The 13588-nt window shown below is 39.2% G+C and overlaps 1 protein-coding gene across 1 annotated transcript in view; it reads left to right on the forward strand.

Moving 5' to 3' along the window:
* The window catches only part of NAV3 (neuron navigator 3), a 554479-nt gene that overhangs the window by 50883 nt on the left and 490008 nt on the right, over nucleotides 1–13588 (forward strand). The gene's annotated exons all lie outside the window — the stretch shown is intronic.

Here is a 13588-nt window from a genome sequence, read left to right on the forward strand (position 1 = left end):
TAGAGAATTTCCAAGCAGGACTTGTTATTACGACTTTGATTTCACAATTTAACGTATGATTTTTGAGTGTCTCTGGTCACTAGATGGAGAACAGTATACGAGTAAATTTATCTTTTTTTTTTTTTCTTTTTCTCCCAAACACCATTCCTTTCTGATGATAAATCACAGTATGTGTGATTTCTGGTCATTCAACCACTGCAGCTCATCAGATAATCTTTGAACGTACGAGTAGCTGATGAGACAGGTACTTCACAGACAATTTCATAGCTCTATCCAACATAAGATTTAATCTTCTCCAAACAACAAAAATCACTCCATTTCAACACTGAAGAAAGGTGTTAGTAACTGCCTGATTAACTGATTAAAAGGGGGGAAAAAAAACCCATAAACTGATCTTTGGTGGATGTGGGTGCAGCATCAAAATTGTCACTTATGCTATGATAAAAAGGACTCAGACCTTGTGAAATCAAAATCCTAGAAAGAATACTTGAATACAGTGTTTGGAGTACAGCAAGGTATGCATGCATCTTTCCTGAAAAGGCTTACATCATATTTATATGAATTAGCTGCTGATATGTGGTAGACATGTAAATAATTCAGGCATCATAAATGGGAATACCTATTTCCCAAGTCTTTCTATTAGAAGACAGTTACATTGCATTATCATGTCTTAAGTTGCTTGAAACTTTCCTGAATATTAAACTTCTGGATAGAAATCTTCTATGGCTCATGCATGTCTCAAAAGATCTTTGAGGGAAAGAGGATTATATGAAAATTATAGCAAAAGCAACTCTGCCATTTATCAGAGCAAGTCTACGAAAAGTGAGTTGTTTTGCCCACGTTAGACTCCCACAGGAATGTCGCTGAGAAGCTTGAGCATAGCTGTTCTCTCACTGAAGTGCTTTTTGAAATTTCTGTCAAATCATATATCTTTTTGCCATTTTGTGAGTGGTTTTTTTTTTTTTTTGGGGGGTGTGGGTGTCGTTTTAAGCAGTAGCTCAAATCTGATTATGAACCTCTGGAGTTTGTTTTCACAGTTACTTTACTTACAATATAACAGCTGGCTGAAACTTGGCATGCCTGTTTTCAGTGAAATGCCAACGCTGAATTTTCCTCTTGAATGAGGATGAAAACAAACATTAATTTGTCCATAAAACTGATTTTTTCAAAAAACATTATTTCAGCTTCATTGAAACACTATTTTAAGGAAATCAAAACATTGCATTCGTCTTTTGACTCCTCTAATTGTTCCATGTAATAAGAAATAACATTCTAAATGATACGTCTTTGAATGAAGCATGGCTTTTTAGAATGAAAAAGTGATAGAATGCAAAACATCAAATTTTGTTGCTGCTGTTCTGCTTCTATTCTTTAATTGAAATGCTGAAAAAGAACTCTCAAACTTTCAGTTTCATCAGAATGGCCATTTCCACTACTCCTTCTGAACCCAACTGAGCCTTGTTAGTGTTCAGAAAACAAGTTAAAATTTCAGCATCATGCAGCAGTTTCTATGACAGAGCAGTGTTGACTGAATAAGACCTCTCTGTAAGTGCTTCTGATTGTGGCCAGGAGATGAAAGCTGAGAACGCTGTCTGTCTTTTGGTCCTCATTCACCTCTGCTCTCTGTTATTTGTGCCTGGGCAGTGGGAGAGGATACAGTTATGGTTATGAGGATCTAGAGGACTTCTTTGCATTTGGAGAGCTGGAAATGGAAAAGGAATGTCTGAGCTTAAAGTGCAGGGTAGACTCACTGGAAATTAAAGAAGAAACAGTTGGATGAGTTAGAGATGAGGAGTTGTGTCACAATGTCAGTGGGCACCTTGTGCTTGGCCACCATCCTGCCATCAGCAGGAGTTATAAAACCCACTGATTAAAGTGTGCTTTGCTTCCCATTTGTGGCTCCCAAGAGAGGACTGTTTTGGCCAACTCAATGGGCAGAGCATGGTAAAGTGGATCTAGCTACTGTCTGCTCATGTTCTGCCTTGGAGAAGGTAAATAAGAACCAGATATTTCAGTACTTGGAAGAAACGGGGAGATGCATGGAAACTACACAGCAGTAAAATTTCAAGCAAATGAAAAGCAAGCTGCTCCTACATAATATGGTGTAGAATTTGCTGCCAGAGGATATTTTGAAGGCCAGAACTATGAAGGATTTGAAAGGGACCAAAGCAATTTAATAGGAATGGAGGATCTCACTATAGCCTTTGGCTCAAAAAACTCCCTAAGCTCCAAGTTATTGGAAGCTGTAGGGTTCTCAAGGAAACAATCATTCAGCAGATGTTCTGCTGCTGTTTAGCTCCCTGAACTATGAGCACTGCTGGAGTCAGGGTGCTGAGGCTGATGAACCTTTGGCCTTGTCAGAAATGGCTGGTCTTAGTTTTATGCAATGGATTTTTTTCCTTATGCATGTTTTCAAGGACCTGAAAAGTTTAAAAAAAACAAAGTCTGATTTTAAGTCGGCAAGCTGATGTTGTCGTACGTAATGGAAAGTCATACTTGTAACGGCCTGTATAGAGTGAATTGTATCATCCAGTGGTTCTGCTTATGATAGGGTCAGAAAAAATAGCATGGGTTCACAAAAATCATAGTACTTGCACATGAGAGATGCTAATTAAAATCAAATGCTTGTCTTTGTAACATAGCTTTGTTTTTTGTTCTCTGGTTTTCTTTTTTTTTAAAAAAATTATTTAAAAAGCTACAGAAACATGAGAATTTCAATTGAATTTTCCTCATCAGATGGTTTCAAAGCTCAAATTTCAGTGTTGCAAGTGGGGACCTTTGCCATTTAATCTATAGTATGTACTGGCAAGAGCAAATTGAAATTAAAGGCAGTGTTTTTCTTTTTCTTAAGCTCCAGGCTCTTTCTTAGCCTGATACAGAATCAAAGAAACCTGCCTAGTGCTCTTTTCCCTTTGCCCTGGCAGTTGAAAAGAGATGCCAGCGTAAGGGGTCTTTCCAATGATAGCTGATGGATGAGGACTGAGTATGGTCTTCTGCCGTTAAAGCTGCATGTTAATGGCGCTGTGGTCCTCCCAGTGTCAAAGGTGATAACAGGAGGGTGCTTACAACCAGTTTGCTGAGAGCCTTAGCAAGTTCGCCAAATAATGTTTAACTTCTACCTCAAAGCTTTAATCAGGAGTGTTTGAATATGGGGTATTTCTTCAAAGCAAAACTACCCTTTTGCTTTTTCCAAAATGACATTTGCGTTTACCTTCCCTTCCTCAAGGCATTTGCTATCCAAATGCTGAAGGAAAAAAGGAATTGTTTGCTGTTAATATAAACATGGATTTGTTTTGCCAAATTCACCCTTTCTTCTAGAAGAAACCCACAGGAGAGATCTAGGGGGACAGCAGCATCCCTGTGATTGACTTAAATTTCCTGCAGTGTAAGTGATGAGAGACGTGTAAGCATGGGGCAGTGCAGTCCCACGGCCCTGCTTGTCTGAAGGACTCTTGGACAAGAAATTCCCTGGATACCTGGAGGCTTTGAAGAAGAGAGTAGTGACATCCACAGAGGCAACTGCCTTTCTGATCTGCAGCCTGGCCTTTCTTTTCCTCCTTAAATATCTTACTCTTTAAATACATATTCTGTTGTCGACCAGATCGCTTGGTAAAAGACACAGAGGGGATTCGGTGGCCATTCCTAGATGGATGTGAGCTGTGGCAGTCACTGCCTATATTCCATGAACTACAGAAATCAAACAAATTTCTGGTTCACCTTCCCCCAAAGCTGCTGAAAATAATTTAGAAGAAGCAGAGGTAAAAATTATGTGCAAGACAGAAATAAAGCTTGTTGGAATATAATTCAAAATCCTCTATCTCATTAGCATTGAGAGACAAGATACAGCCACAAATCAGTTATCTAAATGAAACTGCAAATGAGGCTAATAATAAAATTTAGCATGGTAATAAGATAAGAACTAAAGACAAGATTACAACATCAGTGGTAAGTTGTAGATATATTTTTCTGACTTGAATTCAAGTTTGCAGCTAGTTTTAAGGGAAAATGGTGTTTTTCTGCAGTGAAGCTATACAAACTTTGTTCAAAGGGTGCTGAAATAATCTCTTGGAAGTAAACCTTGAACTACACTGAGCTCTAGAATCATTATACCCTAGGCTATTTTTAATTAAGATTTATCAGCATTTTTCAACTGGATTACGATGTGTAAAGCTCCTAGGCATGCTTATGAACAATGCATGGTAAATATGCTGCAAAAGTGTTTTCTGCTCTCTTCTTCAAACCCTCCAACTCTTCAAGTTGAAAAACAGCATTTCCTACATGTACTAGCTAACCCTTTGTTATTTAAATATAGGGTGGTTAGGGCTCTCTCTTTCTATTGTTTGCATGTGAAGTAGCTTGCATGTTCATGGAATTTGAATGCAACTTGTCATTATTCTCCTACTCAGCAGCTGGTGCACATTCTGGATGCTGGCCAGAAGGAAAGGTGGGAGAAGGGGTGCAAGCTTCTAAAGCATGGGTATTATTTTATTTTAAGCACCAGACAACTACCTCTGCTTTCCCTTTTCCCTATCATGTGCTAAGCTCAAAGATGAGGACTCAAATTCATGTATCTGGGGGTTGATTGCAGTTTGAGATTGGTACCTGAATTTAAGCACTTATCGTTAGCTCTTACGTGTGAATTAGGTGTCTAACTTCTGTTACAATTTGTGAAGATCTAGGAAATTATTCAATTTCCTAAATAGGTAGCTCGTGCCAGTTGAGATAACTTTGGGCATCCCTCGTGGCCTCCAGCTGTCAGCCCAGAGGCACATAGGTCTTCTATCAGCCCCATCTGGTATCTGCCATCCTTTGGGCACTTTAAATGACACAAAACACTGATGTTAAGGCAACTGCATTGAGCTCCAAGTTGAAACAGGCTACAAACTCCTAGAGAGTAACTCAGCTTTCCCCATAGTAGACACTTAAGTCTGTTGCTTTGACTAGTGATTATAACAGAAGCTTGAATGCTTTTCAGAGACCCCTAAATGTGGATGTTTTAATCTTGGATAGATCCCAGTCAGAGCAATTACCTTGCCTCTGATAACAGCTTGGGATTTTGGCGGCCTCAGTTGTTAATTTACATTATGAAAACTTAATTTTTGTACAAGAGCAGTTTTCTCTAATAACAAACTTTTAATAAGCTTTGCCAGTTTAGTGCTGGCCTTTATTATTTACTACATAATGTTGTGGCTAGAAAACCTATATATGGATGTGAATACGTAGCTTGAGAATACCTAGCTCAGTATCTGTTTAAGCTGAAAGTGGCTTGCTGGGAATAATTTGTACACAGGCGCGCATCTACTCTCCCCATGCACATACACACCATGAGCAGGTTTCTTATACCATCTGATTTAATTTCAAATTATCCCAACAGCACTTTGCATTATTTTAAAGTGTTTCCACAGAATATGTTATATCAAAAACTATTTATTGATGACTTTTTTTATTTCGTCTTGGTTAAAATAGTACATGTAACAATAGAAATCCATCCAGGAATAGCCTTTTAATCACTCTGCCTTCTGAGCAACAGCCCGTAACACTTTACTGTTTCCTAGGCTGGATATCACTTATTGCCTGGATTGTTGTGAATCAATTCATTCCTATTTTGTCTCAAACAGTAATGTTATAAAAATCAAAGAAACAACCACAACAAAAAAAAATCCCAATAGCAGCATGAATATGTAAACAACTTTATTTCCTGTTTGTATTATTCTAATGCAGTAATATGAACAAAAGAACTTTGATACATTGGCTCTGTTTTATGGAAAGGCTATTGCTAACTTGGCAGTTGTGGTCTTTGACCAAAAGAACCTAATTTAAAACCGTAAGAACAGAATCTGCAATCCTGCGAACTCAGAGTGTTTGGATATATATTCGCTATGAAATAACTGAAATCAGGTTTGTGAAGAGAGGTAGGAGAAAAATTTGATATAGACACAATTAGACCTACAGCCCTTACAAAAGGGATTTTAATTTTTCCCTATACAGTAATACAGGCTGAAATACTTTTGCTAATGACTAGCAAAGGAAGAGGAAAGGATTGGACTTGAGTAGAACACTAAGGTTTCCTTTTGGTATTTCTGAAACTTGATTTTGAAAGGAGTACAAAATAATTGAGGGAACTGGTAGAATAAACTAATTCTGTAGTGGTGAAGTTGAGTAAGAGATTTAAACATATGCTCGACTTGAAACGTGCAATGTATTTTTGGGCTAGATCCACCAAGAAAGTAAGTACCTTCCTTCTACCTAGATTAAAAATTTAAAGTTTCAGACTGCTTGCTCAGTTACCACCTGACCTGGAGGGAACCAAAGTTTATTTGCAGAAAACATCAATATGTTCCATGGGCTTTGAATATATCTTGAGAATGAGATAATTCTCATGAATGACAGAATAATGGTATGAATTTTAAGCTGATTTTGCCTTTTCAGCTTTTCATACTGTTTGGCTTTGGAAGCTCGTACCCAATCTGAAGATATTTATCGATGCCGCTGGGGCTCCGCTGCCCCATTGCACTGAATGGGAGAGTTCAGGCCTTTAAATTGAGGTTTATGGATTAGACTGTACAGCTATGTGCTACTAAGTTGACCTTTCCTTCACCAAAGCGTAAGTGGATGTGGTGCATAAGTCATTTGTGGTGTTAATTTGGGTTTGCGGATGGGTTTGTTTTCTACTGTCTAAAATAATTATGTATAGGCTTTATTTCTTTCAGTCTTGGTGCAGTGAGTGATTTGTTTACATTTAGATGATTTTTTTTTTTTTATGTTCTAGTGGGAAGGCTATGTTTTTGTATAAGTATACAAGGCAAAGCTTGGTAAAGAATTAAAGATTGATCGTGCAAAGCTCATTCAGCTTCTGCATTTAGATCCCAGTGAACCTGAATATGTATTTCTGAACTTTCTGAAGTTGAACACACACAAGGTGCTGACTCTGGCTGTAGATTTCCATGCAAGAGTAGGGCTCACATTGTGACTGAGGTTATTATGGCTCAGCTGATATGCAGTAACCTCTGAAGTGCAATGTGCGTGCTTAGCCCGTAGTCAGTACTTGGTATAACCATATTTCATCTTGGGCTCAGTGAATTCAAGTCCTTAGCCCACACCAAGTGGATGCCCACACCAATGTGCAGAGATAGTTGTTCGTCTGATGAGCATTGAGCTAGTAAGCTGCAGTAATTTGCTTCCTTAGTTTTCCTGTTTTGAACCGTCTTTGGAGAGCTGGGAACTTGTGGCCTCATCAGTGATGCCCTGTGACCGCTGCTTGCTTCTCCAAACTCATAAGTAGCTCAAGAAGAGGATCTAGAAAAGAGTGTGCTGACAGGGCATCTCTTTGAAGATCACGCAGTGAGGAAAGCAAACAGATGTATTCCTTGCAAAGGGTTCAGCACTTCTCATTTTAGAAAGTACGAGTTGTTTCTTTTCATCCTCACCTCTCTGAAGGTCTCTTTAGAAACTGGGCCAGGAACTTTTAAGATCTTCTCCCTATAATTTCTTGAGTCTAGTTTCCACAGATTGCTCTCTTCTTTCCTGTAGCTGACTTCTCTTACCTTGGCTGTTTCATGTCAAATCTTTCCCATGTCCATCCTTTTTCCTAGTCTCTCCTGCTGTGCAATTTTTTAAAAACTTTTTTTTAACTTATTTTTCCCTCCTCTTTCTTCTCCAAGTTTCAGTACATATACAGGTATGGTTCTGCTTAGAAGAAATATCTACTCCTTCAAATTTTTGTTAACTTCTCATTCCCACAAGAAAGGTGGTTATCCTAGATTTACCAGTGCATTGTTTAAAATTGTTTGTGTTTATACAGGTGCTAATTAAAGTTTGTCATCTGTTGTCTGTCATGGCCATTCCTCCTTTGATTGCTGGTCAGAGCAGCTCTATCGGAGCAGGCACGCTGAACAATGTAGAGCCCTAAACATGAAAGGAACAGGATGCCCTGGGGATCATACCTTTCATACACATTTCTTGACAAAAGCTGTAATTAGAAGCACAGTCTAGCTACACAACAAATATTTGAGTAACTAAATAATGACTCGGCAGTCTGATGCTGTATCACATTAATAGAGTACCCATATCCTATCACATATTTAGTGTTTCATGTTTTGGCCTGTCTGATTCTGATGTCAATGATGGCCCATATTTTAATTCTTTTTCAACAGATTTCACTTGCAATCTTCTAACGTTTTCAACCTTTATTGTCTTAGATAAATTAGTTTTCCAGCTTATTTTTAGAGCCTGATTTATGTCTGGTCAATTCAGGAACAGAAAACCTCTCCCTCACTCGGTTCTGCCCCGGTTCTGTTCTGGTTTGCTCTTGATGTCTCAGTAAATGGCAATTTGATGAAAAAAAACCCACAAAACCAGTAAACAGACAGTAAAAGAAAAAACCCTGGAATTTTCCAAAGGTGGTACAGAAAACAAGGATGACAAACTGCCAGCCAGACTTTGCTTATAAATCAGGTTGTCTTTATTTTCATGCTTAGCAATTATAACCACATGTTTCTGTGTTTTCTGCATGAATCATCTCTGATATTTGGATTCCAGGGTTAGTATGGTACACTCATACTGTACCTCCATAGTGAAGGGCTTAGGGAGGCTGGGTGCTGCAAAGGCCCTAATGCTCAGAAATGATATGGTAATTACTGATATGGTGACTTTGTACCTCCAGACTCAGTGTCACACTCCAATGGTGGGTCAGTGATGTTGACCACGTGGGATACCTATTCTGCCTGATGAGTTACAGTACTGTGGAAGAAATATGTGGAGGACAGTTTCATAGTCAGATCTTCTTGTTAAGCTGATACATATCACTCTGATCTTGGTTATAACATTTTAATTTGTCAGGGCGAGCAATGTCCGAGACTTCTATGACTCACATTACTTGCAAGCTATGGATTTGGACACATGCATGATGGGATGCGCATTTCCTTCTTTATAACCACTGATGATGGAAGACAGGCGTGGTCCACAAAGATAAGATCTAAGCTTTCATACAGCTTGGTTCTAGAAGTGTTCTGAATGAAGCCTGTTTGGTTTTTTTTTTTGTGGTCCATCTCTGTTGTCCACTGGACGTACAAGATCACAGATACTTGTCTGTGTGTTCCTTCAGCTCAGCCCTGTTAATTTTGTCAAATAGACCACTTCTGCACCACTGCCCTTAGGAGAATGTTAATCATAACCTTCCACTGTTCTTGGTTACATTAGAGCTACCCACATGACCATTTTTGGGGTGCCTTGCAATACAGCTGGACTTGGGCAAAGTTAGGCTTTTGCAATACCCCTCTCTCCCAGTCAGTCGTTACAGCAGGGTAAAGCTAAAGCCACCTAGTTTATATATAAACATTGGAACCCAGATGTCCAAGATGAGTCACAAAGAAAACTCTCTGAGCTGATTCACCAAAAATACTGTCTTTACTTTCTCAGATTGCAAGAAATTTCAATCTGTGCCGAACTTATAAAACAGTATTAAAATTCAGCATAGCATAGGAGAATTACATCATGTCACACATGCTCTCAAAAATAGCATCTTGTTGATGGTGTTCAAGTAACAGTATTTAATTGTGCATTTTTTTCACAGTTTTTCAAGATGTTTGGTGGAATTTTATATGTAACAAGAAAGCTAAAGCCTTTTCTACTCTGTATACTGCAGGAGGTAGACTGCAGCCCAAGGACCTGGGAGAGGACAAAGCATTTCATTTTGCCCTCAAAACTTGATCTGCTTTATTTTAATTGGCACAGCTGTGACCAATCTCCATTTCCCTGTCTCTCTGTGAAACCTTCTGGATGGTAGAAAACGTTTCAGGTTGGAAGCGTTGCCCCTCAGAGCCAGACAACACATCAACCAGTATCCGCAATGGCTAAAATTACCACTTTTGAACAGGGGATACTGCTGCAAGTACAGATTTTTCTCTCGCAAGAGCCAGGTTTTACACAGTGGGAATATATTTCAACTTTAAACTCTTCAAATAGCTCTAGGTCACTGGAGTAGGATCTTTCAGTAACAAATTTCTGTCACAGAGGGGAGAACCAATATGTTCTTTGTTCACTCCAAGAATGTTGCTCCCAACGCAGGGCAGAAAAAAGTTGAGACCAAAGCTTGGAATTGGCAGATGTGTGCTAGCAGGAAATCTCTGGGAAGAAGGTTTTGGCTGGTGAAGTTTGGCAGGATAAGAGCCTCTTTTTGCTATCTGAGTTGGTGTGAAAAGACGATTCATGCTTGGGAATCTGTCCCCATGTCTTTTTGTGCATGTGTAGTCACAGAGCAGGTGGCATATAGATTGTACCATATAGAGATCAACACATGCAAATTAGAATGAACTTAGATACAGGGTGACTCGAGATGGAGGTGACGTGTACCACAGACTCAGGAAATGGTATTGCTTCTTGTGGTTCTGATCTGCATGCTGTCACCCTATTCCCAAACACGCGTGCACCCTTTTCCTTAGACTTGGGAAGCAATTAAGCCATCAGCTCTGCTATATTTGGAAACGATTATAAACTCATATGAAGCAGGACACTTGTTTTGTGGCCCTAGCCTGGATTTGGAATATAGATATGTTCTGAACATCTACTGGTTTGAACAGCAGATGTGTTCTGTTGCCTCATTAAATTACCTAATGCTTCACACATCAAAAAGTAAGATATTTGTAAAGAGCTAAGAGAGAGTTGTAAAGAGATAGGCCATTTGATCAGGGGACTTGTGTTGATAGCCTAAATATGGTGGAATCCATATTTAGCATTTGTCTATGTTAGTGTTTGAGCTTGTATTATGGATACATTTTTGAAATCAGTATTTCTGTTTTGGTTCATAGACCAGTATTGGATCGCTCCCTCCATGATGAAACTAAACCAGGTGAAGTGCTCCAACCACCAATGTGTACCCGGGGAGTTATTTTGAAATAGAAATATCAGACAGGAGTTACTTAGAAAGAGCTACACACACTATATGTGTACAGTGGATGTTGTGTCCTCAACACTGGCTGTTTCACACTACAAATTCCCTATTGGGCTGTGCTGGTCCCTGACACAGCTGTAAAGCTCTGCCGGCAGGAACAAGAATGGGTGTTCTGACTCAGGGCAACGTAGCTGAGGGGATGTCTCATCTAGGAGATACAACTTGGTTCCACTTTGGGGTCTAAACTAGTAAAACATGCCTGTCCTTGTAGAGGTGGAAGGCTTGCTTTGTGATCAGTGGAAGAGATAACCACAGAGTGCCTACAAAATCTGCATTTAATACACTCTGTCCATATCAAAAACATCTTGTGAAAGCCATTGGCTAAGGTCAGTATCTTATCGGGTTTTGCTTTGGCAGCTTAGAAATCTTTTTGCCTCAAAACTGTTTTATGCAAATATGTTCCTATATAGTAGTAAAATTACATTAACAATGTTAATAATCATAAAAGTAAAGCAGTTATAAGACCTGTGGCTTGAAGTGCATCTGGTTGTCTTGTCTCGGTGTTTCAGGGAAAAAGCTCAGTGTTAAATACTTGGCTAATTTGGGCCTGCAGGCTTGAGAACCTGGCACAGCTTTATTGTATGCTCAGGTAGATAATAATTGGGTTTCAAGCTTGCACAGCTGTTTTGAGACCATTTTCTTTTCATTATGCTTGTGCATCTCGCAGTTGAATTCATCTTTCCATGCATAAGTCTGACTCATCAATGTGTTTTGCAGAATTGTGTATGTGTGCTGCTCTTGCTCTTTCTCTCTGTGTACTTGAAAGAATATGTACTTATCAAGGGAAAGCAATGGTGGTAACAGATCCCTAAGTGGGGCAACTTTTGTACAGTTATAGGAAATCAGACTCCTCAATGAATCTGCAAATTTGCACTTGTGGTCCCTCTTCGACTGACATGTTTCCTGAGCTCAAAATGGGGTGTGTTTTCCTCTCGCCACCTTTATTAAGATCTACTATACTTAAAAAATGTGTTTATTATTATTATCATCGCTACTTCTAAAATGCTGGGGCCATGGATCTCCTGGCTCTGAGGGGATCTTGTCTGCAGCTGAGAGGATTGTGGCTTTGGACCAGCCACGCCACCATAGCTCCCACTCCCACAATGACCTGTGCCTGTCTTTCATTCTCCAATGCCTCTGCTCACATATAAAACAGAGCAGAAGCGTGAAAATGCTCAGATAACTTCTGAAGACTTTCTGGCACATCCGTGCATTGCTCATACCTCCAACCATGCCTGCAAACACCCCGGCTGTTAATCTGGGGAGCTGCTGTTGAGTTGTGCTCTCACCCGTGTGAATGCCATATGAACGAGGTGTGTGCAGCCTGCCAGGACAGGCAGAGCAGGGTAAGAGGAGCTTGTTCATGCTGCCTTCTCCTCCTCTTATTGCCTTGTTACTGCTCTAGTCTGTACTGCATCCAGTGGCAAACCCTTGATCCTTATTGGATTTTCCAGGCTCTCTGAAAGCACTCTTTCTACTACTAATGTAGAAATAACATTGATCAATTCAAAGCCCTACTCCTTTTTCTGCTACAGAAGGATAATTCTTTACATAATTGTGCATTACTTTTGCTTTTCTGTGTGGTAATGAATTTTTTGTAAATAATACTGTTCATTGCTGCCACTATTAACCCCCCTATTCTGTCACCCATTTTACTTGTCATGTTACAATGTGTTTATTGAATCTTGTCTCAACTTGCAGTAGGTACTGTAAGCCCAGTACCTAGTTAACTCCATAAAATTTTGATCAGATTGGAACCTCTGTCTATTACCATAATGAAAATATTAAACAGTAATTTCCTCCTCAGATAGCAATAGATGTAGCATTACCGGGACTCTTGAACTGCTTATCAAATAGAAATTGTATTTTAACACCTGTAGCTGAAATGAAGTGAAATACTCAGTGGCTGCTGTGCTAACATTTCCATGAAGGAGATAAATCTGAAAATGTATGCAAAACCAGCAGCAATGCTTAGTATAAATGTTTATTCAAACTTTATAAAAGGATGAGGGGAAATACTATTCTCATGTATAGTTTGATATTGATATTTTTATGGAGAAGTGATTTTTCTCAGCATTTTGTTGAGGAAAGAAACTGTCAAGCCCTCTATGCGTGTTTCAGCTGTGGGTGTTAAAAGATATGATGATACTTCCCTCTCCCCCTCCCTCTCTTGCCCCTCTGCAAGAATTTGATTCTTTGATCTGTCAGTGTAGGAAAGCTAAATGCTGTCTGCAGTGCTGTTGGATCATTCCCAAAATAGCTTCTTCCGTTAAGGATATTATTTTAAAATGTATTATGGCCTCTGACCAGTGTTGAAATATCTTTTGAAACTAAAGCCATATCTCTGCCTTTACTGGCAAAAGACACTGATGATGCTTCAAGTTTGCGGTCTTGCTCAAGTCTAAGAAACTAATTCATTGTGTCCAGTGGAAGCAGTCCAACAGGATAGTCATTGAACAGTTACTTCTCCACGATTACTCACCTATTTCAGACAGTTATGCATCGCCTGCAACAGCTCTTAACTTTAATTCTCCTGTGGTATGGAAATGCACAATTTAAATACTATTATAGTTTGATTCATGTTTTCCCTGTCATATTATAGAATAGTATTTATGGTGCTGTGGCAAGAACAGCTTTTAT

This window comes from Nipponia nippon, unplaced genomic scaffold (genome assembly GCF_047370975.1).
Source record: "Nipponia nippon isolate SJK-2023a ecotype South Korea unplaced genomic scaffold, ASM4737097v1 scaffold_3, whole genome shotgun sequence".
NCBI classification, from domain to species: domain Eukaryota; kingdom Metazoa; phylum Chordata; class Aves; order Pelecaniformes; family Threskiornithidae; genus Nipponia; species Nipponia nippon.